Below are 14,449 nucleotides of genomic sequence, written 5' to 3' on the forward strand. Positions count from 1 at the left end.
CCTTTGAACGCCTCAGTTTGGATTTCAAAGGCCCCCTTCCCTCCACCGATCGCAACACGTACTTTCTTAACGTTAAGGCACCATACCGACCCTGTAAACCCCTACCACCATACCATCCACCACCCCGCCGGGTTACTTTTTAACAAGGGGTGAATGTGGTGGTATGTATTAGGGGTAATACGGTACACCATGATGCCGAGGGGCTATTGGTGGACAGATACTGGTTCCTGATTGGATCTGCCGCCTACTGGGCTCCACCCAGAAAGGCGGGGTATAAGAACCCGGTTTCTCCCAGCAGCTGCATTCTGTGACTGAGCTGCTGGGGAACAAGTCTGCTCAATAAAGCCTCGATTGAGTTCACTACGTCTCGCCTCGTGTGTGATCGATGGTGCCGCACACACACATTACACTCCCCACACACACTCATCCCAGCCGCACACACACATTACACTCCCCACACACACTCATCCCAGCCGCACACACACATTACACTCCCCACACACACTCATCCCAGCCGCACACACACATTACACTCCCCACACACACTCATCCCAGCCGCACACACACATTACACTCCCCACACACACTCATCCCAGCCGCACACACACATTACACTCCCCACACACACTCATCCCAGCCGCACACACACATTACACTCCCCACACACACTCATCCCAGCCGCACACACACATTACACTCCCCACACACACTCATCCCAGCCGCACACACACATTACACTCCCCACACACACTCATCCCAGCCGCACACACACAACACTCCCCACACACACTCATCCCAGCCGCACACACACATTACACTCCCCACACACACTCATCCCAGCCGCACACACACATTACACTCCCCACACACACTCATCCCAGCCGTACCCACACATTACACTCCCCACACACACTCATCCCAGCCGCACACACACATTACACTCCCCACACACACTCATCCCAGCCGCACACACACATTACACTCCCCACACACACTCACCCCAGCCGCACACACACATTACACTCCCCACACACACTCATCCCAGCCGCACACACACATTACACTCCCCACACACACTCATCCCAGCCGCACACACACATTACACTCCCCACACACACTCATCCCAGCCGCACACACACATTACACTCCCCACACACACTCATCCCAGCCGCACACACACATTACACTCCCCACACACACTCATCCCAGCCGCACACACACATTACACTCCCCACACACACTCATCCCAGCTGCACACACATTACACTCCCCACACACACTCATCCCAGCCGCACACACACATTACACTCCCCACACACACTCATCCCAGCCGCACACACACATTACACTCCCCACACACACTCATCCCAGCCGCACACACACATTACACTCCCCACACACACTCATCCCAGCCGCACACACACATTACACTCCCCACACACACTCATCCCAGCCGCACACACACATTACACTCCCCACACACACTCATCCCAGCCGCACACACACATTACACTCCCCACACACACTCATCCCAGCCGCACCCACACATTACACTCCCCACACACACTCATCCCAGCCGCACACACACATTACACTCCCCACACACACTCACCCCAGCCACACACACTACACTCCCCACACACACTCATCCCAGCCGCACCCACACATTACACTCCCCACACACACTCATCCCAGCCACACACACTACACTCCCCACACACACTCATCCCAGCCGCACACACACAACACTCCCCACACACACTCATCCCAGCCACACACACACATTACACTCCCCACACACACTCATCCCAGCCGCACACACACATTACACTCCCCACACACACTCACCCCAGCCACACACACTACACTCCCCACACACACTCACCCCAGCCGCACACACACATTACACTCCCCACACACACTCATCCCAGCCGCGCACACACATTACACTCCCCACACACACTCATCCCAGCCGCACACACACATTACACTCCCCACACACACTCATCCCAGCCGCACACACACATTACACTCCCCACACACACTCATCCCAGCCGCACACACACATTACACTCCCCACACACACTCATCCCAGCCGCACACACACATTACACTCCCCACACACACTCATCCCAGCCGCACACACACATTACACTCCCCACACACACTCATCCCAGCCGCACCCACACATTACACTCCCCACACACACTCATCCCAGCCGCACACACACATTACACTCCCCACACACACTCACCCCAGCCACACACACTACACTCCCCACACACACTCATCCCAGCCGCACCCACACATTACACTCCCCACACACACTCATCCCAGCCACACACACTACACTCCCCACACACACTCATCCCAGCCGCACACACACAACACTCCCCACACACACTCATCCCAGCCACACACACACATTACACTCCCCACACACACTCATCCCAGCCGCACACACACATTACACTCCCCACACACACTCACCCCAGCCACACACACTACACTCCCCACACACACTCACCCCAGCCGCACACACACATTACACTCCCCACACACACTCATCCCAGCCGCGCACACACATTACACTCCCCACACACACTCACCCCAGCCGCACACACACATTACACTCCCCACACACACTCATCCCAGCCCCACACACACACATTACACTCCCCACACACACTCACCCCAGCCGCACACACACATTACACTCCCCACACACACTCACCCCAGCCGCACACATTACACTCCCCACACACACTCATCCCAGCCACACACACACATTGCACTCCCCACACACACTCACCCCAGCCGCACACATTACACTCCCCACACACACTCACCCCAGCCGCACACACACATTACACTCCCCACACACACTCATCCCAGCCACACACACACATTACACTCCCCACACACACTCACCCCAGCCGCGCACACACTTTACACTCCCCACACACACTCATCCCAGCCGCACTCACACATTACACTCCCCACACACACTCACCCCAGCCGCGCACACACTTTACACTCCCCACACACACTCATCCCAGCCGCACACACACATTACACTCCCCACACACACTCACCCCAGCCGCGCACACACTTTACACTCCCCACACACACTCATCCCAGCCGCACACACACATTACACTCCCCACACACACTCATCCCAGCCGCACACACATTACACTCCCCACACACACTCACCCCAGCCGCACACACACACTACACTCCCCACACACACTCACCCCAGCCGCGCACACACTTTACACTCCCCACACACACTCATCCCAGCCGCACACACACATTACACTCCCCACACACACTCATCCCAGCCACACACACATTACACTCCCCACACACACTTATCCCAGCCGCACACACACATTACACTCCCCACACACACTTATCCCAGCCGCACACACACATTACACTCGCCACACACACTCATCCCAGCTGCACACACACATTACACTCGCCACACACACTCATCCCAGCCGCACACACACATTACACTCGCCACACACACTCATCCCAGCTGCACACACACATTACACTCGCCACACACACTCATCCCAGCCGCACACATTACACTCCCCACACACACTCATCCCAGCCGCACACACACATTACACTCCCCACACACACTCACCCCAGCCGCACACACACATTACACTCGCCACACACACTCATCCCAGCCGCACACACACATTACACTCCCCACACACACTCACCCCAGCCACACACACTACACTCCCCACACACACTCATCCCAGCCGCACACACACATTACACTCCCCACGCACACTCATCTCAGCTGAACACACACATTACACTCCCCACACACACTCATCCCAGCCGCACACACACATTACACTCCCCACACACACTCATCCCAGCCGCACACACACATTACACTCCCCACACACACTCATCCCAGCCGCACACACACATTACACTCCCCACGCACACTCATCTCAGCTGAACACACACATTACACTCCCCACACACACTCATCCCAGCCGCACACACACATTACACTCCCCACACACACTCATCCCAGCCGCACACACACATTGCACTCCCCGGTACAGCCCGTGGCCCTAAGTTCACAGTGGGCAAACAAAGAACAAAGAACAATTACAGCACAGGAACAGGCCCTTCGTCCCTCCAAGCCTGCGCCGATCCAGATCCTCTACCTAAAACTGTCACCTATTTTCGAAGGATCTGTATCCCTCTGCTCCCCGCCCATTCATGTATCTGTCTAGATACATCTTAAATGACGCTATCGTGCCCGCCTCTACCACCTCTGCCGGCAATACGTTCCAGGCACCCACCACCCTCTGGTAAAGAACTTTCCACGCATATCTCCCTTAAACTTTTCCTCTCTCACCTTGAACTCGTGACCCCTAGTAATGGAGTCCCCCACTCTGGGAAAACGCTTCTTGCTACACACCCTGTCCATACCTCTCATGATTTTGTAAACCTCAATGAGGTTCCCCCTCAACCTCCATCTTTCTAATGAAAATGATCCTAATCCTCGTCAGCGGCTGCATGCTGTGTGGCAATAGTTGCTCCATGCCCGTCCACCCCGACCCCACAGCCTACCTTCCGCCCATTGTCTTTCATGTCCACCATGATTCTCAATCGCGCCGGATACACCACCCTGAATCGTTAGTCTAATACCGCCTTGGCCTAATTGAAGGCCTCAAGCCTCTTTGCCAGCTTGGTTCCAATGTTTTGGCAGATCTGCCCTCTGTGCCTCTGCCACTCAATGTTGTGGACCTTCTTGGTCCGCTCCAGGACCAGCTCCTTCGGCTGGAAGCTATGAAAGGAAATAATCATCGCAGGCGCTGGCCTTTCCGCTGTGGCTCCTGCCAGTGTGCCCGATGAGCCTATCCAACTCTGGGGGCTAAACACTTCATTACCCCCCCCCCCCCCCCCGAGAAATCATCTCTGAAAAATACTCCATTGGCCTCCAGCCCTCTGGCAACCCCACCATTCTGAGGTTCTATCGCTTCACCCTGTTCCCCAAGTCTTCTACTTTTGCCCTCAGGCCCTTGTAGCTCTCTGCCATGAGCAGTATCTCTGCTTCCAGCGAGGCAAACTGCTCCTCAAACAGCCTTCGAAATCTTACCCAGCTGCACTCCGATCAGCCCCAACACCTCTTCAATGGTGGCTTGAAAAGACTCTTTCATCTCTTTCCCTTTGCCTCTCAAACTGCCCGTCCATCCTGCTTCCCAAACATTTCTAGTTCCTGCACCATCACCGCAGTGAGTGTGTCGCCCGTGATGGGCAAGGCCGCCTCTGACATCTTCTCTCCTTCAGATTCCCTCACCAGGCGACCAGCCTGCGGTTTCTTCCCAGTCGGCTTTTCCGATGACACTTTCGACATAGCTCTGCTGGGTAACTGTAACCTCGTTCGGCCAGCTGGGTTTGAACCCCAAAACCCCCTGAAAGCGAGCAAAAGGGATCGAAAAACAAAGACCCAGGCGGGGGCCACCTTCCTTGCGATTTGCTCCCACACGGCATCACTGAAGACATCCATGAATTCAGTTCTAAGAGGTGCCTCATTGTTGGTGAAAATTATTAGAATTTGTGTCCAACAATCCACATAAAGAAAAAAACGACTTTTAAAATAAACGAGTTTGTGTGTCTGTCTGGTTTACAATTTAAATATTTACAGGCAACCCATTTTAAAACTCTACAGCCGGGTTCAAAACAAGTGGTGACCGAGTGTTGGGAGCTTCTGTCGCGATATTGAAGTTGTAAACTTTGGTTTGGTGTTTTGAAAAAGGTCGTGCTGCAGGTTCATTATTCTGGGTGAGTCCCGACGTTGGAGGGAGGTGTTTGGCATTTTGTTATCAAACCGTGAACCACTTTGACAGTCACAGCCCTGTGACTCCTCTATCTGGCCGAGTGCAGGTGGCGACTGCAGACCAAGGGCTGGATTTCCTGGGCTGGGGCGAGGTCAGTTGCAGGCATACTTTGAAAATAGCTCTCCCAGATCGTGTGTCAGTCTTCAAAACCTCAGAGTGGCAATAGAATTTTTAAAGAGAGGGCAGGAGGAGCACCAGTGACACACACCCCTCTGATTAACTAGCGGTTATGCGCATTGAAGAACTTGTGAACAGGCTGGAGAGGGAACGAATGACATTTTCAAAGGTAAGAACAGAAAGAGTGAATGGTCTGGAGTATATTAGGCACAGCTGCGGAAAGCACAGCAGGAAAACATTAATTATTGTTGCTGCTGTTTTAAAATCTTAAAAAAACATTGTCAAACTGAGACGGTTGTGCAGTGGCCCAAACTTTGTTTGAACCACAAGACATAGGAGCAGAATTAGGCCACTCGGCCCATCGAGTCTGCTCCGCCATTCAATCATGGCTGATAGTTTTCTTATCCCCATTCTCCTGCCTTCTCCCCATAGCTTTAACAGTGTGCATTAAGTGTTTGATTGAGTGTTTGGCAACTATTTGGTCCTTTCCTGCCTGTTCCATCCCTCTGGGCAATGGCATACCCAGTCATGTCTGCCAGTTGCCTTCCAGATTTAGGGCCTACCTCCAGGCAGCACCGAGAAACACAAATTGGGTCCAATTTACTTCCGGTCCAATGATGACCTCTGTATTTAAAAATCATGTGATCACCGTGGGTTGGGACCCAGAAATGATCTGGGTGTCAGCTTCTCAAACCTGGATTAAACGTCCTGCTCAAAGGACGTCAACATTCAGCTGTTGGCCCTGGAATGTCCCAGGGTTTCGCCACTACACCAACTGGCCTTGTCTCTCATTGCTTTCCTTATCAGGAAATGAAGAAAGAGGATAATTTTAGCTCGCATTCCGTCCTGTACTAAGATAGCTAAGCCTCTGTTAACGCTTTCTCATCCTATCAACTGGGGCTTTGGAACCCAGAGTTTAACACCAGAATGTGTGAGGAGCTGGAAAGATGGGGCAGCGGAGGTTGGAAGAGGGACTGATCTTCCGATAATCTCACCATTGTTGCTTGTGTTGTCACCTGAACGCTGAGATTTGGATTCCTGTCTCTAACGCAGACGGGAATTTATTCTGACCCGGGTCAGTGAACATTCACTTGAGAAATATTGTTACTGCTGAAAATGTTAGTTGATGAACAACGATTCGAAGCTGGTGAAAGCTCTCAGTGTCCTTTCATGAAGAGACTCAATGGCCGTGAATTTAGAATAGATTGGAGTTGGTATGTTTATAAACAATACCCCATATAATGGAATTGCAAACTATTTATAGAGAAAGAATTTATGCTTTTATATTATATATAATTTCTGCTGCAGAACAGCAACAGCTTCAATAACGCATATTAAAATTTTAGTTTGGATTTTAACTCCGCCTCCGGTTAAGGATGTGATGTGACAGGGATTAATTCAGAAACAAGGCGCCTTGCTGCCTTGCTGCCTTGTTAGGCTGTGATTACTCACATTGCTAAAGGATGAGTTATGTATATAACTTTGCAAATTTTAATAATTTAAATTAAATTGGATATCAGTTTCAAAAGGTGGCACAGTGGCTAGCACTGCTGTCTCACAGTGCCAGGGACCCGGGTTAACACTGCTGTCTCACAGTGCCAGGGACCCGGGTTAACACTGCTGTCTCACAGTGCCAGCGACCCGGGTTAACACTGCTGTCTCACAGTGCCAGGGACCCGGGTTAACACTGCTTTCTCACAGTGCCAGGGACCCGGGTTAACACTGCTATCTCACAGTGCCAGGGACCCGGGTTAACACTGCTGTCTCACAGAGCCAGGGACCCGGGTTAACACTGCTGTCTAACAGTGCCAGGGACCGGGGTTAACCCTGCTGTCTCACAGTGCCAGGGACCCGGGTTAACACTGCTGTCTCACAGTCCCAGGGACCCGGGTTAACACTGCTATCTCACAGTGCCAGGGACCCGGGTTAACACTGCTGTCTCACAGTGCCAGGGACCCGGGTTAACACTGCTGTCTCACAGTCCCAGGGACCCGGGTTAACACTGCTATCTCACAGTGCCAGGGACCCGGGTTAACACTGCTGTCTCACAGTGCCAGGGACCGGGGTTAACACTGCTGTCTCACAGTGCCAGGGACACGGGTTAACACTGCTGTCTCACAGTGCCAGGGACCTGGGTTAACACTGCTGTCTCACAGAGCCAGGGACCCGGGTTAACACTGCTGTCTAACAGTGCCAGGGACCGGGGTTAGCACTGCTGCCTCACAGTGCCAGGGACCCGGGATAACACTGCTGCCTCACAGTGCCAGGGACAGGGGTTAACAATGCTGTCTCACAGTGCCAGGGACCCGGGTTAACACTGCTGCCTCACAGTGCCAGGGACCCGGGTTAACACTGCTGCCTCACAGTGCCAGGGACCCGGGATAACACTGCTGTCTCACAGTGTCAGTGACCCGGGTTAACACTGCTGTCTCACAGTGCCAGGGACCCGGGTTAACACTGCTGTCTCACAGTGCCAGGGACCCGGGTTAACACTGCTGTCTCACAGTGCCAGGGACCGGGTTAACACTGCTGTCTCACAGTGCCAGGGACCCGGGTTAACACTGCTGCCTCACAGTGCCAGGGACCCGGGTTAACACTGCTGTCTCACAGTGCCAGGGACCCGGGTAAACACTGCTGTCTCACAATGGCAGGAGCCCGAGTTAACACTGCTGTCTCACAGTGCCAGGGACCCGGGTTAACACTGCTCTCTCACAGTGCCAGGGACCCGGGTTAACACCGCTGTCTCACAGTGCCAGGGACCCGGGATAACACTGCTGCCTCCCAGTGCCAGGGACAGGGGTTAACACTGCTGTCTCACAGTGCCAGGGACCCGGGTTAACACTGCTGCCTCACAGTGCCAGGGACCCGGGTTAACACTGCTGTCTCACAGTGCCAGGGACCCGGGTTAACACTGCTGTCTCACAGTGCTAGGGACCCGGGTTAACACTGCTGCCTCACACTGCCAGGGACCCGGGTTAACACAGCTGTCTCACAGTGCTAGGGACCCGGGTTAACACTGCTGCCTCACAGTGCCAGGGATCCAGGTTAACACTGCTGCCTCACACTGCCAGGGACCCGGGTTAACACTGCTGTCTCACAGTGCTAGGGACCCGGGTTAACACTGCTGCCTCACAGTGCCAGGGATCCGGGTTAACACTGCTGTCACACAGTGCAAGGGACCCGGGTTAACACTGCTGTCTCACAGTGCCAGGGACCCGGGTTAACACTGCTGTCTCACAGAGCCAGGGACCCGGGTTAACACTGCTGTCTCACACTGCCAGGGACCCGGGTAAACACTGCTGTCTCACAGTGCCAGGGACCCGGGTTAACACTGCTGTCTCACAGTGCCAGGAACCCAGGTTAACACTGCTGTCTCACAATGGCAGGAGCCCGGGTTAACACTGCTGCCTCACAGTGCCAGGGACCGGGGTTAACACTGCTGTCTCACAGTGCCAGGGACCCGGGTTAACACTGCTGCCTCACAGTGCCAGGGACCCAGGTTAACACTGCTGTCTCACAGTGCCAGGGACCCGGGTTAACACTGCTGCCTCGCAGTGCCAGGGACTCGGGTTAACACTGCTGTCTCACAGTGCCAGGGACCGGGGTTAACACTGCTGTCTCACAGGGCCAGGGACCCGGGTTAACACTGCTGCCTCACAGTGTCAGGGACCCGGGTTAACACTGCTGTCTCACAGCGCCAGGGACCCGGGTTAACACTGCTGTCTCACTGTACCAGGGACCCGGGTTTACACTGCTGTCTCACAGAGCCAGGGACCTCGGTTAACACTGCTGTCTCACAGTGCCTGGTAACCGGGTTAGCACTGCTGCCTCACAGAGCCAGGGACCCGGGTTAACACTGCTGTCTCACAGTGCCAGGAACTCGGGTTAACACTGCTGCCTCACAGTGCCAGGGACCCGGGTTAACACTGCTGTCTCACAGCGCCAGGGACCCGGATTAACAATGCTGCCTCACAGAGCCAGGGACCCGGGTTAACACTGCTGTCTCACTGTACCAGGGACCCGGGTTTACAGGGCTGTCTCAGTGCCAGATACCCGGGTTAACACTGTTGCCTCACAGTGCCAAGGGCCCGGGTTAACGCTGCTGCCTCACAGCGCCAGGGACCCGGGTTAACACTGCTGTCTAATGGTGCCAGGGACCCGGGTTAACACTGCTGTCTCACAGTGCCAAGGGCACGGGTTAACGCTGCTGCCTCACAGCGCCAGGGACCCGGGTTAACACTGCTGTCTCAATGCCAGGGACCCGGGTTAACACTGCTGCCTCAGTGCCAGGGACCCGGGTTAACATTGCTGTCTCAGTGCCAGGGACCCGGGTTAACACTGCTGTCTCATGGTGCCAAGGACCCGGGTTAAGGCTGCTGTCTCGCAGAGCCAGGGACCCGGGATAACACTGTTGTCTCACAGTGCCAGGGAGCCGGGTTAACACTGCTGTCTCACAGTTCCAGGAACCCGGGTTAACACAGCTGTCTCACAGAGCCAGGGACCTGGGTTAACACTGCTGTCTCACAGTGCCAGGGTCCCGGGTTAACACTGCTGTCTCACAGAGCCAAGGACCTGGGTTAACACTGCTGCCTCACAGTGCCAGGGACACGGGTTAACTCTGCTGCCTAACAGTGCCAGGGACCCGGGTTAACACTGCTGCCTCACAGTGCCAGGGACACGGGTTAACACTGCTGTCACACAGTGCCAGGGTCCCGGGTTAACACTGCTGTCTTACAGTGCCAGGGACCCGGGTTAACACTGCTGTCTCACAGAGCCAGGGACCTGGGTTAACACTGCTGTCTCACAGTACCAGGGACCCAGGTTAACACTGCTGTCTCACAGAGCCAGGGACCTGGGTTAACACTGCTGTCACACAGAGCCAGGGACCCGGGTTAGCACTGCTGCCTCACAGCGCCAGGGACCCGGGTTAACACTGCTGTCTCACAGTGCCAGGGACTCGGGTTAACACTGCTGCCTCACAGTGCCAGGGACCCGGGTTAACACTGCTGTCTCACAGCGCCAGGGACCCGGATTAACAATGCTGCCTCACAGAGCCAGGGACCCGGGTTAACACTGCTGTCTCTCTGTACCAGGGACAAGGGTTTACACTGCTGTCTCAGTGCCAGAGACCCGGGTTAACACTGTTGCCTCACAGTGCCAAGGGCCCGGGTTAACGCTGCTGCCTCACAGCGCCAGGGTCCGGGTTAACACTGCTGTCTCATGGTGCCATGGACCCGGGTTAACACTGCTGTCTCACAGTGCCAAGGGCCCGGGTTAACGCTGCTGGCTCACAGCGCCAGGGACCCGGGTTAACACTGCTGTCTCAATGCCAGGGACCCGGGTTAACACTGCTGCCTCAGTGCCAGGGACCCGGGTTAACATTGCTGTCTCAGTGCCAGGGACCCGGGTTAACACTGCTGTCTCATGGTGCCAAGGACCCGGGTTAACGCTGCTGTCTCGCAGAGCCAGGGACCCGGGTTAACACTGTTGTCTCACAGTGCCAGGGAGCCGGGTTAACACTGCTGTCTCACAGTTCCAGGAACCCGGGTTAACACAGCTGTCTCACAGAGCCAGGGACCTGGGTTAACACTGCTGTCTCACAGTGCCAGGGACCCGGGTTAACACTGCTGTCTCACAGAGCCAGGGACCTGGGTTAACACTGCTGCCTCACAGTGCCAGGGACACGGGTTAACTCTGCTGCCTCACAGTGCCAGGGACCCGGGTTAACACTGCTGCCTCACAGTGCCAGGAACACGGGTTAACACTGCTGTCTCACAGTGCCAGGGACCCGGGTTAACACTGCTGTCTTACAGTGCCAGGGACCCGGGTTAACACTGCTGTCTCACAGAGCCAGGGACCTGGGTTAACACTGCTGTCTCACAGTGCCAGGGACCCAGGTTAACACTGCTGTCTCACAGAGCCAGGGACCTGGGTTAACACTGCTGTCACACAGATCCAGGGACCCGGGTTAACACTGCTGCCTCACAGTGCCAGGGACCCGGGTTAACACTGCTGTCTGACAGTGCCTGGGACCCGGGTTATCACTGCTGCCTCACAACGCCAGGGACCCGTGTTAACACTGCTGTCTAACAGTACCAGGGACCCGAGTTAACACTGCTGTCTCACAGTGCCAAGGACCCGGGATAACACTGCTGTCTCACAGTGCCAGGGACCCGGGTTAACACTGCTGTCTCACAGTGCCAGGGACCCGGGTTAACACTGCTGTCTCACAGTGCCAGGGACCCGGTGTTAACACTGCTGTCTCACAGTGCCAGGGACCCGGGTTAACACTGCTGTCTCACAGTGCCAGGGACACGGGTTAACACTGCTGTCTCGCAGAGCCAGGGACCTGGGTTAACACGGCTGTCTCACAGTGCCAGGGACCCGGGTTAACACTGCTGTCTCACAGTGCCGGGGACCCGGGTTAACACTGCTGTCTCACAGTGCCAGGGACCCGGGTTAACACTGCTGCCTCACAGTGCCAGGGACAAGGGTTAACTCTGCTGCCTCACAGTGCCAGGGACCCGGGTTAACACTGCTGCCTCACAGTGCCAGGGACACGGGTTAACACTGCTGTCTCACAGTGCCAGGGACCCGGGTTAACACTGCTGTCTTACAGTGCCAGGGACCCGGGTTAACACTGCTGTCTCACAGAGCCAGGGACCTGGGTTAACACTGCTGTCTCACAGTGCCAGGGACCCGGGTTAACACTGCTGCCTCACAGTGCCAGGAACACGGGTTAACACTGCTGTCTCACAGTGCCAGGGACCCGGGTTAGCACTGCTGTCTTACAGTGCCAGGGACCCGGGTTAACACTGCTGTCTCACAGAGCCAGGGACCTGGGTTAACACTGCTGTCTCACAGTGCCAGGGACCCAGGTTAACACTGCTGTCTCACAGAGCCAGGGACCTGGGTTAACACTGCTGTCACACAGAGCCAGGGACCCGGGTTAACACTGCTGCCTCACAGTGCCAGGGACCCGGGTTAACACTGCTGTCTGACAGTGCTTGGGACCCGGGTTATCACTGCTGCCTCACAACGCCAGGGACCCGTGTTAACACTGCTGTCTAACAGTACCAGGGACCCGAGTTAACACTGCTGTCTCACAGTGCCAGGGCCCCGGGTTAACACTGCTGCCTCGCAGTGCCAGGGACCCGGGTTAACACTGCTGTTTTACAGTGCCAGGGACCCGGGTTAACACTGCTGTCTCACAGAGCCAGGGACCTGGGTTAACACTGCTGTCTCACAGTGCCAGGGACCCGGGTTAACACTGCTGTCTCACAGAGCCAGGGACCTGGGTTAACACTGCTGTCACACAGAGCCAGGGACCCGGGTTAACACTGCTGTCTCACAGTGCCTGGGACCCGGGTTAGCACTGCTGCCTCACAACGCCAGGGACCCGTGTTAACACTGCTGTCTAACAGTGCCAGGGACCCGAGTTAACACTGCTGTCTCACAGTTCCAGGGACCCGGGATAACACTGCTGTCTCACAGTGCCAGGGACACGGGTTAACTCTGCTGCCTCACAGTGCCAGGGACCCGCGTTAACACTGCTGCCTCACAGTGCCAGGGCCCCGGGTTAAAACTGCTGCCTCACAGTGCCAGGGACCAGGGTTAACACTACTGTCTCACAGTGCCAGGGTCCCGGATTAACACTGCTGTCTCACAGTGCCAGGGACAGGGGTTAACACTGCTGTCTCACAGTGCCAGGGACCCTGGTTAACACTGCTGCCTCACAGTGCCAGGGACCCGGGTTAACACTGCTGCCTCACAGTGCCAGGGATCCGGGATAACACTGCTGTCTCACAGTGCCAGGGACCTGGATTAACACAGCAGTCACACAGCGCAAGGGACCTGGGTTAACCCTGCTGTCTCACAGTGCCAGGGAACCGGATTAACACTGCTGCCTCACAGTGCCAGGGACCCGGGTTAGCACTGCTGTCTCACAGTGCCAGGGACCTGGGTTAACACTGCTGTCTCACAGTGCCAGGGACCCGGGTTAACACTGCTGTCTCACAGTGCCAGGGACCCAGGTTAACACTGCTGTCCCACAGTGCCAGGGACTGGGGTTAACACTGCTGTCTCACAGTGCCAGGGACCCGGGTTAACACTGCTGTCTCACAGTGCTAGGGACCCGGGTTAACACTGCTGTCTCACAGCGCCAGGGACCCGCGTTAACACTGCTGTCTCACAGTGCCAGGGCCCCGGGTTAAAACTGCTGCCTCACAGTGCCAGGGACCAGGGTTAACACTACTGTCTCACAGTGCCAGGGTCCCGGATTCACACTGCTGTCTCACACTGCCAGTGTCCCGGATTAACACTGCTGCCTCACAGTGCCAGGGACTGCGGTTAACACTGCTGTGTCACAGTGCCAGGGACCCGGGTTAACACTGCAGCCTCACAGTGCCAGGGACCCGGGTTAACACTGCTGCCTCACAGTGCCA

General features: G+C 55.6%; 1 protein-coding gene across 6 annotated transcripts in view; it reads left to right on the forward strand.

Moving 5' to 3' along the window:
* LOC140398101 (ubiquitin carboxyl-terminal hydrolase 2-like) overlaps positions 1 to 14,449 on the forward strand; it is a 328,354-nt gene that overhangs the window by 23,822 nt on the left and 290,083 nt on the right. The window contains exon 1 of one of the 6 annotated variants that reach the window (XM_072486351.1): positions 6,075 to 6,174. The exons of 3 other annotated variants lie outside the window; for them this stretch is intronic. The gene's annotated coding sequence lies outside the window, so the exon portion shown is untranslated. Of the gene's footprint in view, positions 1 to 6,074; positions 6,175 to 6,927; positions 7,081 to 7,112; positions 7,220 to 14,449 lie in introns of those variants that run through there. 2 more of the 6 variants (XM_072486350.1, XM_072486352.1) reach the window with 2 other exon arrangements.

This window comes from Scyliorhinus torazame, chromosome 21 (assembly GCF_047496885.1).
Source record: "Scyliorhinus torazame isolate Kashiwa2021f chromosome 21, sScyTor2.1, whole genome shotgun sequence".
Lineage (NCBI taxonomy): Eukaryota > Metazoa > Chordata > Chondrichthyes > Carcharhiniformes > Scyliorhinidae > Scyliorhinus > Scyliorhinus torazame.